The following is a 14,681-nucleotide window of genomic DNA, read 5'->3' on the forward strand; positions in this document are numbered from 1 at the left end:
GAGGGAGGGAGGGAGGGAGGGAGGGAGGGAGGGAGGACGGAAGGAAGGAAGGAAGGAAGGAAGGAAGGAAGGAAGGAAGGAAGGAAGGAAGGAAGAGAGAGAGAGAAGGAGCAAGGAAGGAAGGGCGGAAGCAAGGAAAACAAAGAAAGGTAGGTATGTCAGTTGATCGTCAAGGCCTTTTCTCACAGGCCTGGTCTTCCATGCATCTCCTAAGTGACTTTAGAGAGTAAGTGACAGCCCTCACAATTCCACCCCTCATCAATCTGACACCATAACACATCAGTTTTAAAAAATGATGTGCTATGCCTTAAAAATCAGTCCCACCTGGACAATGTGGCCAAGATCCTTCAGCTCAAGATGCAGGCTGCCTCCCAAGCCCTCGGACTACTGCTGAGCTTGGCTTGCTCTGCTGCTCCTAGGGAAACGTGTTTCTAGGCAGTTGCTTTCAAGGCTTGCTTCCTTTACACTTGGACTGGAGCCTTGTGTAAGAGGGGCTTTGCTCTCCTGACTCCTCTGTCACCCGGGAAGATGACAGCAGGCATATCCACAGTGGTGTAGATCTCAACAACCACAGCTGGCTTCTCAGCACCAGTGCGGCTCTAGCAAAGTACTCCATCATCTCATAATTTAACTTCACTTAGATTGGCAGGAGCTAGGTAAATAAAGCCAGACTAGTGGCCAACATATCACAAAATAGTCCATGTCCCACTTCCTGACAGACTACCTGTTCCCCTCTGAAACCTCATAACGTAGGTCAGAGCTATCTCCATCTCCCTCATCACTCCTACCTGCTAAGCTACTGCAGAACGACCCATCAAGCCAGCACTCCTGGGTAGCTGGGATTATAGGACTAAACCTTCAGGAGGGAATGGCTTGATTTGTCTGAAAAGACAGTGACTAGATATGGTTTTTCTAATCTCCTAAAACTCAAACTACCAAAAATAACAGTAGAATTCAAGTAAGTAACAAGGGGGGTAAAAAAAACCCACACAAACAAACCCTACAACTTTTGCCAATGGTAGAAGTTTTCCTTCTAAAAACTGAAGCTATCTTAGTGTTAACAAGGTTAGCTTAAGCCATTCATAGTAACACAAAACCAGCGTTTATGCAACACAGAAATTTAACTCTGCCACAAGAAGAGAAGACGTGAAACGCTGGGGCCAGCCAGGTACATCAGGACGTTCTGGAGACGTCCTTTGTTCCCCCTTCTCAGCACATGGTCTCCAGCCATGGTCCAATTACCACAGCTACATTTCAACAAGAGAGGAGGAAGCCACAGTGCCCCACCTCTTCCTGTGAGGAAGCCTTCTATTCAGCTGGACAGATCATGTCTACCATCCCAGCTCTCAGAAGACAAACAGGACAGCTGTGAGCTGAGTCCAGGCCTTCCAATAATGAGTTCCAGGCCAGCTAGAGCTACACAGATTTCCTTGTGTCTCAAACGATAGAAACACAAGCAAGGCACACTATGTACACACCATAACTGTTTACTCCTTACGCTTGGCTGCAAGGGAAAACTGAGATGTCTCTGTCCAAGTAGAGGTATACTAGGGACATAACTCAGAGGAGCGAGAGCAGTGGACGGTACGCACATGTTATTGCCAAATCTGATCAGGTTTTCCTTTTACCTGGGGACAGACGCCTAACTAACATTATAATTTATAACCTAACACTGACATTTCTAATCATAGAGACACTGTAAGATTATATTATTCTAAGTATCAATTATGAAGTTTATTTCTATTTGTATAGATCTACAAATTTGAAATAACATTCATAATAAAATTACCAAGGAAAAAGGGAATTTTAATAGAAATACGAACTACATTAATTTTTGTTGTTGTTGTTGTTGTTTGAGACAGAATTTCTCTGTGTACTCTTAGCTGTTCTGGAACTTGCTCTATGGACCAGGCTGGCCTCAAACTCAAGAGATCTGCCTGCCTCTGCTTACCAAGTGCTGGGATTAATTAGCATGTGCCACCACTGCCCAGCAAATTATTTATTACTTATCTTCATATTTTTAAATATGCTTTGGTGTTTTGCCTGCATGTATGTCTGTGTGAAGGTGTTGGAAGCCCTGACACTGGAGTTACAGACAGGTGTGAGCTGCCATGTGGGCGCTGGGAATTGAACCCAGGTCCTCTCCAAGAGCAGTCAGTGCTCTTAACCTCTGGACCACCTCTCTGGCCGCTCTACTTAAGTTATTTAAAGCTTGTTTATAACAGATTATTAAGTATATAGTAAAATATTAAGTAAGATTATTTAAAAATACAAGTAACTATAGTGATAGCCACTGTAATGATGCACACAAAACTGGATGTAAATAAAAATGTATATATTCTCTTAGAGAAAAAAAATTGGGGGGATTTGAGAAGAGAGAGAATTATTCTAAGCCAGCGAAATAGCTCAATAGCTACAGGTGCTACAACCCCTGCATGATGACCTGAGTTCGATCCTCGGGACCCACATGTTAGAAGGAGAAAATTCTTACATACTATCCTCTGCACAACATATGCCCACAGAGGCACGCCCCCTCAACATACACACACAACCTTCTAATGGAAATATCCTATTATGCTTTGTATAGATGCTATGCAGAGACTTTTAATCAAGTTACAGGATAATCATAAAACAATAATACAAATTATATCAGAACAAAACAAAACTAGACACTTGATATCTTAGGCGAGGAACTGTAGATAATGTATATGAGAGTCAAAAGAAGTCAGTATGTGCGCTCCTCTGTGCTAAGCGCCTTGGGAACATTATTCCTTCTTACACTCCTGAGATTGAAGTGCAATTCCTAGGGAAGAAAACCTGAATCTTTAAGTACAACTATCACATAAGCCACAGAGGGAAAATATAACCATTTCTGACCCACGTCCATGCTCCTAAATTCTGTACACAATATCACCCCTCCAACTCTATCCATATTCCAAGGTCCAGGCAGAACTGTTCTCAAGTTTATTCTGGCCTAGAGGTTAGCATTCTGGTCAAATAAGATTGCCTTCCCCAAATAAAAGGATATTACATCAGTAGCTCTAATTGAATGAATGCCTCCTTGTTAGAAATTAAAGTATCAGGAGATGCATGTGACTCTGATAAACTTATGTATGTTATAGATACATATGGAGTCTCAGGACATCAGACTAGCTTGTAAGGGGTATGATGTTCAAGTGTGAGGACCTGAGTTTGATCCCCAGAACCCATATAATAAGGTGGGTGTGGTAGCCACACTTGTAATCCCGGTGCTGAGGAGATAGTGGCAGAGCCCTGGGACTCACTGCCTAGCAAGCCTAATCTAATCTAGGGGCCTCAGGTCTTGGTGACCAAGCCTGGCTCAAAAAACCATCGTGAGGGCTGGAGAGATGGTCCAGTGGTTAAGAGCACTCACTGACTGCTCTTCCAGAGGTCCTGAGTTCAATTCCCAGCAACCACATGGTGGCTCACAACCATCTGTAATGGGATCTGATGCCTTCTTCTGGTATGTGTGAAGACAGCTATAGTGTACTCATATACATAAACTAAATAATTCTTAAAAAACGAAACAAAACACGGTGAATGGCTCCTGGGCGTTGATACCATGGTTGCCTTCTGGCTTCTACACATGCACCCAACACACATGTACACATACAGGGGCATGCACAAATATAGATAGAAGGTGGAAATTTATGGAAGCAAACATGCAAGGGCTATGATAAATTGTGAATATTGTAAAATTTGATGTGTAGGTCTTTATAGTTGATTTCATGTCTCTTAGCAATCTATAAAGAAGCAAGCGAGAAAGGTAAGACATTCTATTTAAATATTGGTACAACCCTTTCAAATAGACACAATGCATCACTTCATAGCTGACTATACCAGGGCATAAGGTTGCAAAGTAGCACACAGTGACCTCATTACTTGCACTCGACATCAACCTAAAACCTATCCTCCTTCCTGTGTACCCTGTTCAATACACACACTGAAATCCTCATTCAATTTTAATATAGGGGAAACTAAAGATACTAAGTAATTCAGCTACCAATACGTTTATGACTACCAACAAACACTTGCTGAGTACAGTAGAAAGTACAGTGAAAGGTTGATATATTCAAAATCAATCCAAAATCTGAGTCAATGATCAGTAAAATAAAACTAATAAAAATTAAGCATTACCAAACTGTTAGGGAGAGAGAATCACTTTCAATTAGGATGATTAGGGAAGCCCTCAGAGAGGTGACTGAATATACACAGAGCTTTGGGAGAAGATATGCTTGCATCAGAGTAATCGTTTAAACCTTGAAAAGAAAAAAGAATATTCTATATAAAAATAATGATATAAGAATGGTGTAAGATATATGTAATGCAGCATATGTCATTTATATGGGATACAACATTAAGTTATTATCCTTGAATGTTTTGATGCATTCAGGAGCCAATCAGGATATCCAATTAGAATATGGATCTGAACTAGCAAGAAAGAGCAAGTCACTAAACATCTTCTACTATGGAGATCGTTTTTACAAGACTGGACTTAGGATCATGCGCAAGCTTTGATGCAGCTGGCAGTGCTCCTCCTCACCAACACCCAACACCAACCAGTGCGAGCTGTACTACCTGTGTGAGTGCAGTACAGAGGGAAAGAAGAGCAACTGTCATTTCCTTTATGTTCTAAAAACTGTTAAAATATTTTAAAATTATATACCTGTATGTTATAGAACACAGAAATGTTGCCTGTAGCCTTAACTTTGCAACGCTAAAGTCCACAACTTACTCCTATGCCATCTCCTGATGTCATCCATGATATCGCATGGATTCCTGACTGGATCCTTTTCTCCCCACTGTCTTCAATAACTCGTTATCACCTTTCTCGCCCCAGGCTTGGTGGCCCCCAAAGTCAGTGCTGTTGTTCCCTCTTCTCTCCTGACTGGAGGGTGTGAGCAGAGACTCACAGCCCGGCCACTGTCACAAAGTAAAGTTTCTAAGCACAACCACTTAATCTCAAAGGAAGACTTCTTGTCTTTACTTAGTGCCTCCTCCTGAAATTCCTGGATTTAGAACACGTGCATTTAGCTACTTAATAATTATTTAGCTACTTAATAATTTTAACTTGATTAGCAGCAGGACATGCTGCATAGAAAGGTTCCACAGAAATGCTTTACTATGTTGTTGTAAAATATTCAGTTAGGTCAATAAAACTCAGATGATTACAAACAAAACAAAACAAATCAAAAACCCCCTTAGACACAATGTGGTGATCCAGCGCTTGCCTAGTGTGAGGCCAGGATTCCATCCTACCACAACAAAGAGTGAAGACAAAGGGAGAAAGGAAAAGGAAGAGCAAGGGAAGGGGGGAGGGGGGGAGGAGGAAAGGGTGTATTGAGAGAAAGTAACACTGCTTCCTTAAGCATCAGTGGGACAAAGCAGTCAGAAAGCCTTCAGGGAAAAAGAAAACTCCTCTAGTCAGCACAAAGCAGCAAACCCGAAACAACTTCCAAAAGAAATTCTGTGCGCAACTACTAAGATCTCCTGCGTATGGCTTTGTCTTAGGATGATTTTAATGCCTCTGCTAAAGACCGCTTCTATGCTTAGTTAAGAGTGTGCTGAAAGGAGGTCCTATAAACAATTTCCTCAACGCTCATTCTTTTGTTACTCAGAAAAATACTTTTTTTTTTAATGAGAAAAACAAAATGAAAAAAAGATGACAGTATGATTCACAATGAAATACACATGTAATAATTTTAGTTATGAATTAAATTTTCATCTTAAATTATTTTAAAGTTCTTTAAGGCATTTTACAAGTATTTAAATGCCTAGGAATATGACTTATGAGTCACTGAAAATGTAAACATTCAAGTGGCTGGTGGAGAGACGGTGGTAGTTTACTGATAAACATCTAACTTGGTTCTTATTCTCAGAGAAACAAATGGACTTAGAAGCTGAACAGTCACCGGTCTTACTGTGTCAGTGTGGTCAATCTTGTGACATCACTGTTGGGAAACCTGCAACAGAAACAGAGAATTGGCAATCAGCTGAATCACACTGGAACATTTCAGAAGCCATTTCCTTAGAACTTGTCTGAATTCTCCTTGAATTAACCTAACATGAAGGAAACACAAAACTGCCAAGACACAAACGGGAACAAAGCTCCTGCCGCCTTCAGTGTTTCAGGGTGGGCTTCGTCCAGAGACAGCAACATTACTTAGAGAGTAACCTACAGGCTTGGTTTATCTTCAGACAGTCATCAGGAAAAGAATCGCTGGGTCTTAAATGTATCACAAAGGACTGATTCTAAGCACTTCCTCTATGATTAGTAGCCCAACCCGCAGTCAAAATGTCATTTACTGAAAACAGGAGAAATTGCTACACACTAATCCTTATCAAAGATTAAAAGTATCTCCTGGACGAATCCAGTGTAAGCCGGGAACCCAGGGGAAACTGTACATTAAGCCACTTCCTAAGCTGTTAATGACTTGCAGTCTATCCCTGAGAAATCTGACCTTCTAGAAACTTCTTCATTAACAGGGCTTTATTTAAGACATCTCTTAAATGCTTTAGTATTAAAAAACAACACACTGTCAGTGTTTTCAGGTTAATAGCTTTCATGTGTTGCTTTAACAAATCCTCATAATAATCCCTTCAAAAAAAAAAAAGCAGAAGATGAATAATCTTCATTTCACTCTCAGGGAGAAGCTTGCACCAAAATATGAGAACTGGCCACACAGAAGGAGCTGTCATGGCTTTTGTGAACACCAGACATACATGTGGTGCACTAACAAACATGCAGGCACACTGTGAACATAACAAAGCAAAACAACAAAATACAGAGCAAAGGCCACCTTGATAGCCCACTCCACACTGTTAGCACTGAGTTCCTGAGGAAAGACGCCGTGAGCCCTGCTTCTAGAGATGGAACCCAGCAGCTGCTCAGTGTTCAGCTAAGGGAGAGAGCAGGGAGTTGTGGCGGTCTTACTGCATCTAGTGCAACTCCACCATCTATAGAGAGCTACAGATGTAAGCAAAAAGCACGTAAGATTACTACTGCCTATTTAAGTAAACTAAGTCACTGCAGGAAGCATTTAAAACACTTTCACTTTAGCAAGCAAATACAAGCAAATACGCAAAACAAGGTAGTGAGTGATGGAAAGCTGGGGACTGTGAATTACAGTAGGGTAATAAAGAGTCTGCAGAGTTAAGATTTAAACTTCTGAAAGCAATTGATAACCCAAGATATATAGTTTTTTGTTAAAAACTGTGTGTGTGTGTGTGTGTGTGTGTGTGTGTGCGCATCTACAGTGACAATAAAGATCAGGAGAACTCAGATATCACACTGAGTATCAGGCCCTTGCTTCCCACCTTGTTTGAGGCAGGATTTCCTCTTTGCCCTTCGCTGCTGTGGACAAGGGTTCTCCTCCTATCTCCTCCCATCACACTGTAGGTGGCTTCTGCGGACCAGACACTGGTCTTCATGCGTTTAAAAGGCAAAAGCATCATTCACTGAGCCCTCTCCCCAGTGGAGGTTATGAGGGGAATTCATGTTAAATTAACAAGACAGCAAAGCCCATAAAGTTTTAAGCTGCACAATGAATAGACAGGTAGTGGGAGAGTGTGGTGAGTTTGTTTCGAAAGCCAGTAAGATCCATGCTACTATCATTCATTCAAGTGGCGATGCTCCCTTAAGCAGGTAGAAGTTACAATGCTGTGTGCATGGTACTGACTGTGCGACACTCAGGAGAAGCTCCAGAGCCTCCATTTCAATCGTTGGGTTTATTACGTTCTCTAGACTTGGAGTCCGCTTCACTTTTGTGGGTGGTATTTTTATTTCCTACTAAGTTTTTTTTGTTTTTGTTTTTGTTTTAAAGTTTATTTAAAAATTTTAAAGAAAATCCAAGATTCGAAAATAAATCCTATAAAATTTAGTTCAAATTAAGAGTGCAGATGGGTTCACTAAGGTAAACGGAGAAAGAACAGAATATCCAGCAAAATTTGAGGGATTCTGATAAACTCGACTCACGAGACACGGAGAAGAGGTGTCACAGGCTCTCTGACTCAAAGCAGAATACTGAAAAGTCGGCAGAGCTAGGTGAAGAGCCACCTCTGCAGGGAGAGGGTACCGAGGAACTTCGGATAGGGTGGAGTCAGGGAAGCGGAGCCTGAAAACACTCCTCTTTAAACTACCTTACACTAGCAAAGCAAGAGGCTACACAGATAAAGACCATTACTGTATTGTCTGGATCCAAAGGATCCTTCAAAGGATGTCTTTCAAACAGAAAAAAAAAAAAAAAGTGACTACCATTTGAAACGAATTTCAGGTGTACGTGTTTGTTTCCATACTGGAGTGGGTGATGAATGAAGCTCGTATTAGTTACTTCTCTCTGTCCTCGCAGGGGTGGGTAGACACAGACAGCCTTCCTCTGTACCCATGAAAACATTATGCAATCCCTCTAATCAATACAATAAATAGCAAAAGAGTTAGTTCAAGAATAAATACACTTTCTATAAAACTCTGCAGTGCTCAAGAGGAAATAAAACTTGTGTAGATAGATTGAAAGAATATTCATAACTGGATAAAATATAAAAGTAAATGCTCCATTTTTTAAAAAAAATTACAAGACTATGCTAAAGCATATATGCTTTATTAAAACCCGAAGCTGACATTATCAAAAATTAAGTTTAATTGTGGCATTTTTCACATGTGACTTGGTAGGTACTTGCATGAGGGGGAAATGTGAAATGACTCTAGAGAATAAAGCCAGACAAATATAAAACTTCTCATAAAAATCTAAAGTGAGTTTTATAAGCAACAGATAACTACTTACAATCATGTCAAAACTTGGAAATGTATTCAAATCACACATATAAAAAGTAATGTTTTGCTGGGCATGATGGCACACACCTTTAATCCCAGCACTTGGGAGGCAGAGGCAGGTGAATTTCTGAGTTCGAGGCCAGCCTGGTCTACAGAGTAAGTTCCAGGACAGCCAGGGCTATGCAGAGAAAACCTGTCTCAAAAAACAAAACAAAACAAAACAAACAAACAAAAAGTAATGTTTTGTTTTATGAAAATCTAACTCAACTAAGATACTGGTTATGTACCATTTTTCTACAAGGAACTATTATAACAGATCCTTCAAGTTTACCAAACCTCAGAAAATACATATCAATGTTTCTCACCTACAGATGTGAGAGAACAATTATTAGTCATAAACATTTTTCAAGAGGTTAGCATGTACTGCCTTCATTTTTACCCTCACTCTGACCCAAATCAGAATGCCATCCAGGTCGTTGGCTTTGGCAGCAAGCATATTTTCTCACTGTGCCATCTCACCTGGCCAGGCCTTTCTCACATCCCACATCTTAGCACGCTACTTTACCTTTTACTTGACAGTGTTCTGTAACTTTCCATATCTACGATGTAAGAATACTCAGGTCTACTGAAAGGACTGAAAGAAACAATATCTACTTGCTTTATTCAGCAGCCAGTTAAACATGGAAATAAATATTGATGGCACCTAAAATCACTAAAAGCAATAGTTATAGACTATTAAATAGTTAAACAAAATAGTTTTTGTATCTTGTGTTGTACACTTTTTTAAAGAGGTAGCTACACAATAAAGAGAACCATGTCTGAAGATATACCTCTGTGGTAGGATGTTCGCCTGACATGTATAAGGTGTGGGTTTGAATCCCAGAACTCATATAATTATTTCCAAGATGTATATAAGAAAAATAATTTCAAAAATCACATGTGTATAATATGTTTCAAGCATTGCAAGCTTGAATTGTGGACATAAGCCAAATTTAAAACAATGATAAGCTTCCTTTTTCCCTTTTATTTCTGCTAAGAATAGATCCCAGGGCTTCACACCTAAGCTCTGAACTGAGACCCAGTATCCTGGGCATTTATTATAGGCATATACTGGAGGGATTGTGGGCAATTATTGTAGATGGAAAGAAAAGCACAGTCAAAGGCAGGGACAGCCAGAAGAGTCCAGTCTAGACATGACCCTGATCCACATGAGAAGAGGCCAGGGGGAGGGCAAGGAGGGGGGAAACAGGTGCAGCAGCCAAGCAAGCAAAAGGTCAACGGGGGTCATCAAAATGGCTGGAATTGTTTAGGGAAGGGCCTCTGGGGAGCGGGTGGGGTGAAATACCATCTATAATCTATAACAGGTCGGGATGTTGGGAGAAGCTGCTGGCAAAGTCCGTTTTGATATGTTCAATAGTCTCCTCAGCCGTTTGTCCAAGGATTTGAGACCTACTTAATACAGACCTCTTAGAGTACCGCACGATTGTGGCTCACAGACAGGTAAGAAGGAACATACATATACACATGAATATAAATAAACATTTTTTAAAGTAGAAATCCAATACTAGGGAAACTTTTGGTGATGTAATTTGTTCAGTTCTATGCAAAGAGGCTTTATGCAAACTTTAAATATTTAATTATTTGTTACTATTTCAAATGGTACAACTGTGCACTTTTTTCTTTATGGTATTCGGGGTAGAACCCAGGGTCTTGTGTACTCAAGGTGATAGCTTTATTGATTGAGCTTGACCACAGCCCCACATTTATGCATTTCTGGATATTAATACCAAGTTAAAATAATACTCTTAAATACGTCATTTTTATTTCACCTAAGGAATGTAGGCAGATCTCAATATATGCTTAATAAAGACAAGGCACTGAATTCAATCACCAGAATTAATAAACTAATAAATAAACCTACCCATCCTCCCTCCCTCCCTCCCTCTCTCCCTCCCTCCCTCTCTCTTTTCCGAGACAGGGTTTCTCTGGTTCAGTCCTGGCTCTCCTGGAACTCGCTCTGTAGAGCAGGCTGGCCTCAAACTCACAGAGCTACGCCTGCCTCTACCTCTTGAGTGCTGGGATCAAAGCCCCCACAACCCAGCAAATTTCTATTTTTAACAAAGCAAAATAGAAGCCCTCTCCATTCTGTGAGGTATAATATATTCATTTCAGTATAACAGCCCTACATTTGGAGAAAAGGAACTATGGTTTTTTTTTAAGTCTTACTTTATGTGTATGTGGAAGTGCCTGCATGTATGTACGTGTACCATGAGTGTGCCTGTTGCCCGCTGAGGTAAGAACTTTACTGTGGAGCAGTTATGACTACCATGTTGTGTACTGGAAACCGAACCCAAGTCCTCTGCAAGAGCAAGAACTCAACTCTGTGCCATCTCACCAGCCCCCATAAGAACCATCTTAGATCCAACAGTAATCAAGTTTATCTTTGGAAGAAAATGTTTATTTAACAAAGGAACCCATAATGCAAAAGTGTTTATAAACACAAATCGTCTTTATTCTTTAGTTTTAGAGGAAGGAGGCTTTTTGTGATTGGTTGGTTGGTTGGTTGGTTAAATTGTGAGGATGATATCACACTATGTTGCGAAACTGTAAAAGCTTAGGCTCAAGTGATTTCCCCGAGTAGCTGGGACTACAGATGTCTGCCACCATACCCAGGTGAATTGAGTTTCAAAATTTCCAGGTTGCCTAGCACTTAAGTTTCAATTTGCTTTACTGTGTCTGGCTCCGTAAATTTGCTATAATTCTTTTGCCTCTCTATGCAATGCTAAGGTGTAAAATCTCAACAGACCATAGAAAACAATAAAGTGCAGTTTAGTAACAATTTTAATTGTCTTAGCCATTGGACCCTCATTTGCTAGAAATTATTTGTTTCCTATGTAATATCAGAAAGAAAGTAGGCAGCTTTAAGAACACAGAAAGTTAGAGCATGTTTTGTTAGTTTTGTGTTTTCTGATTAATAGAGACAGTGTCCTACATACCAAAGGCTAGCCTTGAGTTCAGCCATCCTATTGCCCCTGCCTTCCAAGAGCTGGGGGCTTTGAACTTCCTACCACATTCACTTAAGGCAGAGTTTTAACTAAGCAATAAGCATCCTACATAAGAAAGCCTGCCATCTCAGTTTAAAACAGGCATAAAATAGAAGGTATTGGGGTAGAGTGTCAGGGGAAGCCAGTGCTAGGCTTACTCATGAGGTGGGGCGAAGACTCCACATTCAATTCCAGTACCAAACATAAATAAAATACAGTAAGCATCAATAGAAGCCATTCAAACAGTGTAGCACTACATTCTGTTGTGTTAAAATAGCACCAATTAAAGAAATGCAACGCAGCAAGGAAACGGCAGGCCATTTCCTGAGCTGTGCAGACACTATGGGGGAACCCAGGCCAAACAGTATTTGCTAATCTCTGCAGAAGAGATCTGTTTAAAAAAAAAAGAGGAGGAAAAAGACTTAACTTCAGCCACAATAAATTATTTTACTTGAACAAAGAGTGATTCACGAACCAAGCAGCATTCAGAACCAGAGGTTCTGATGGCTCCCTGGCAGTGACAGGAGTCGACCATGACAAGTCAAGGGTGGATCTGATTGGCTGAACTGGATGCTGCTTGGCAGTCTCACTGGAAAGCCTCTAGTTTCTGGTGTCTACTTTTTAATACTGAGCATCTGCTGGGTGGGGGCTGGGGCCTTATTTAAAGTGTTGGAGCTGCCTTCCTAATTTACAAAACAAACAAACAGAACCATTAACACATCCAAAATAGAAAAAGACGGGAAACAGCCAGATTGTATGAACGTGGTCCCAACTCCACGCCCGCACAAAGTAGAGAAGTACTCACTGACTTCAGTGTGAAGGCAAGTCAAGGAAGCACAAACGTAAAATGTGCTTTCTCTTTAAGGTTCAAAGAGGCTACGAAGACAACAGTTCCAATGATTCCTGCTGCCGCAATGATTCTCTGCTAGGCTAAAAAAAAAAAAAAAAAGAACAGAGCCTTAAACCTGGTAGCGAGTGACTCTGTGAAGTAAAGCGTCTGTTCACTGTAGTGATGAAAAACTCTGAGCCTTACAGGCTTCCCAACACAAAGCTATCCGTTTATTTTTAATAATATGGGTATTTTCTCTGTCTGTGTCTGTGTGGCGCAAGTATGCCTGGTGCCCATAGAGGACAGAAGAGGGTGTCAGCCCCCCTAGCAATGGCATGACAGAGGGTGGTTAGCCACTGTGTGCTAGGAACCAAGTTAACTCTCTAGCTCTCAGCCAGCGATTTTCATTCTGACCGTTGGCAATTCCTTATCAACAAAAACAAGAACATCAATAACATATAGTTCTACTTGTTGGGTAGTCTATATTTCTAACAGAAAAAGTAGACCTCTAACTCAATATTGGTCCCTAGGAAATCATTACAAGTTCACTGACTGGACTACTCATAAACCTAGAAGGTGATTCTATTCCCGCCCATGAAAAGTGTAGAAATCAATCAAATGATAATCTTATTTAACACCCTCCAATATTGTCAAATCACAAACTAAAAGACAGTAAGGTTTCTTAAGAATATTTTTTCCTAAGAAAATTTCCTTCAATAGTAAACAATAGCAAAGGTGAAAACAGAAGCCCAATCTATTTACAAACATTAAGAAGTACATTATCAAGATTCCAACTCTCACTGACAAAAATCAAAAATACACTTGCTATTGATCCCCATTCTTAGCACAGAAAACTCAAAATTCTTCAAATTTCCACCTTGGCTTGCTCATTACAAGCCTTTGTTAGGAACACTTGAGTTTATGCTAATCGGGCAATGGGGTAGAACACTCTACATAGCCTGAAAATGGGGCCTGTCACCAGAAAGAACAAATAATAGGAGTCAGAACCTTTAGCGCCCCAAATCTCAGGGACAGGTCGTGGGTACTAGAGATTAAGTGCTACAAGGATTACTAACCATGATGTCCATGATTTGATACACATCTAAGTACGTTATCAGGACGGTAGTCACCCCTAGTCCATGGAGACAGAAGCTCAGACACTAAGCCATGCACCAGACACTGTCCTCTGCTCTTCCTCATTTGGCTGTCTTCCTGCACCTTTAAAACGATCCATACGGAAAGTCCTAATTTACAGGGTATTGATTGGGATTTGCCATCTCAAGAGGGGGCACTGTTGTGACACTTGTTGAGGTTTGGTCTTTTGCTTGTATTGTAATGCTAAATACTGGCCCCCAAGGCCTGGATGCCCCAGGGATGAGAGAACCAACAGGAACCCAAAGGACACACCCAAGTGACTGCTAGGTAACCTTGCTCCCCAAGTTAACCCTGATTCACCAATACTGATGTCTTCAGCTAATGGCTGAAGAAGATGGGAGGGGGTTGTCTCCAGTTCCAGCGCTTGGGGTCTGGGGAGACTATGGTGGGGAAAAGAAGGCAGAGACGGGAGGAAGCTGCCACAGGGCAAGTGACTCTTGAAAACACGGCCATGAGGACTGGCCAAAGGGAGTTAAGGGATGCCCAGGTGGAACATGGCAAGTTATAAAATGGGATTATTGATGAGGAAGTGGATTCTAATAGCAGAGAAGTAGATATCTGCCCAGCTCTAGTGCTGGTTAAGGCCAATCATAAAAATCAAAGTTGTGTGTCTTTTGTCTGGGAACTGAATGGTCACAGGCAGGGTAGAAACCCCAATTTGAGATTAAATAATATCAACAACACTTGAGTCTTAGCTTCTGTGACCTGAAGCATGTGCCACACTGAAATAAGCTGCCATCATTTAGCTGATGTCAGTTAGAGAACGGCTTCCTGTGGGAAACACATCTGGTTCTATGAGTGAAGCATAAAGCAACACAGGGGAGTTGTTTGGGTTTTGGTTGGTTTTTTTTTTTTTTTTTTT

At 40.9% G+C, this 14,681-nt stretch overlaps 1 protein-coding gene across 16 annotated transcripts in view; it reads right to left on the minus strand.

Annotated features, from left to right (window-relative positions):
* Nucleotides 1-14,681, minus strand: part of Baz2b (bromodomain adjacent to zinc finger domain 2B) — a 269,374-nt gene that overhangs the window by 172,160 nt on the left and 82,533 nt on the right. For 12 of the 16 annotated variants that reach the window (XM_029471676.1, XM_029471677.1, XM_029471662.1 and 9 more), the window contains one exon: nt 5,943-5,984. The exons of 1 other annotated variant lie outside the window; for it this stretch is intronic. The gene's annotated coding sequence lies outside the window, so the exon portion shown is untranslated. Of the gene's footprint in view, nt 1-5,933; nt 5,985-12,640; nt 12,766-14,681 lie in introns of all 16 variants that reach the window. 3 more of the 16 variants (XM_029471648.1, XM_029471642.1, XM_029471645.1) reach the window with 2 other exon arrangements.

Source organism: Mus caroli, chromosome 2 (genome assembly GCF_900094665.2).
Source record: "Mus caroli chromosome 2, CAROLI_EIJ_v1.1, whole genome shotgun sequence".
NCBI lineage: Eukaryota > Metazoa > Chordata > Mammalia > Rodentia > Muridae > Mus > Mus caroli.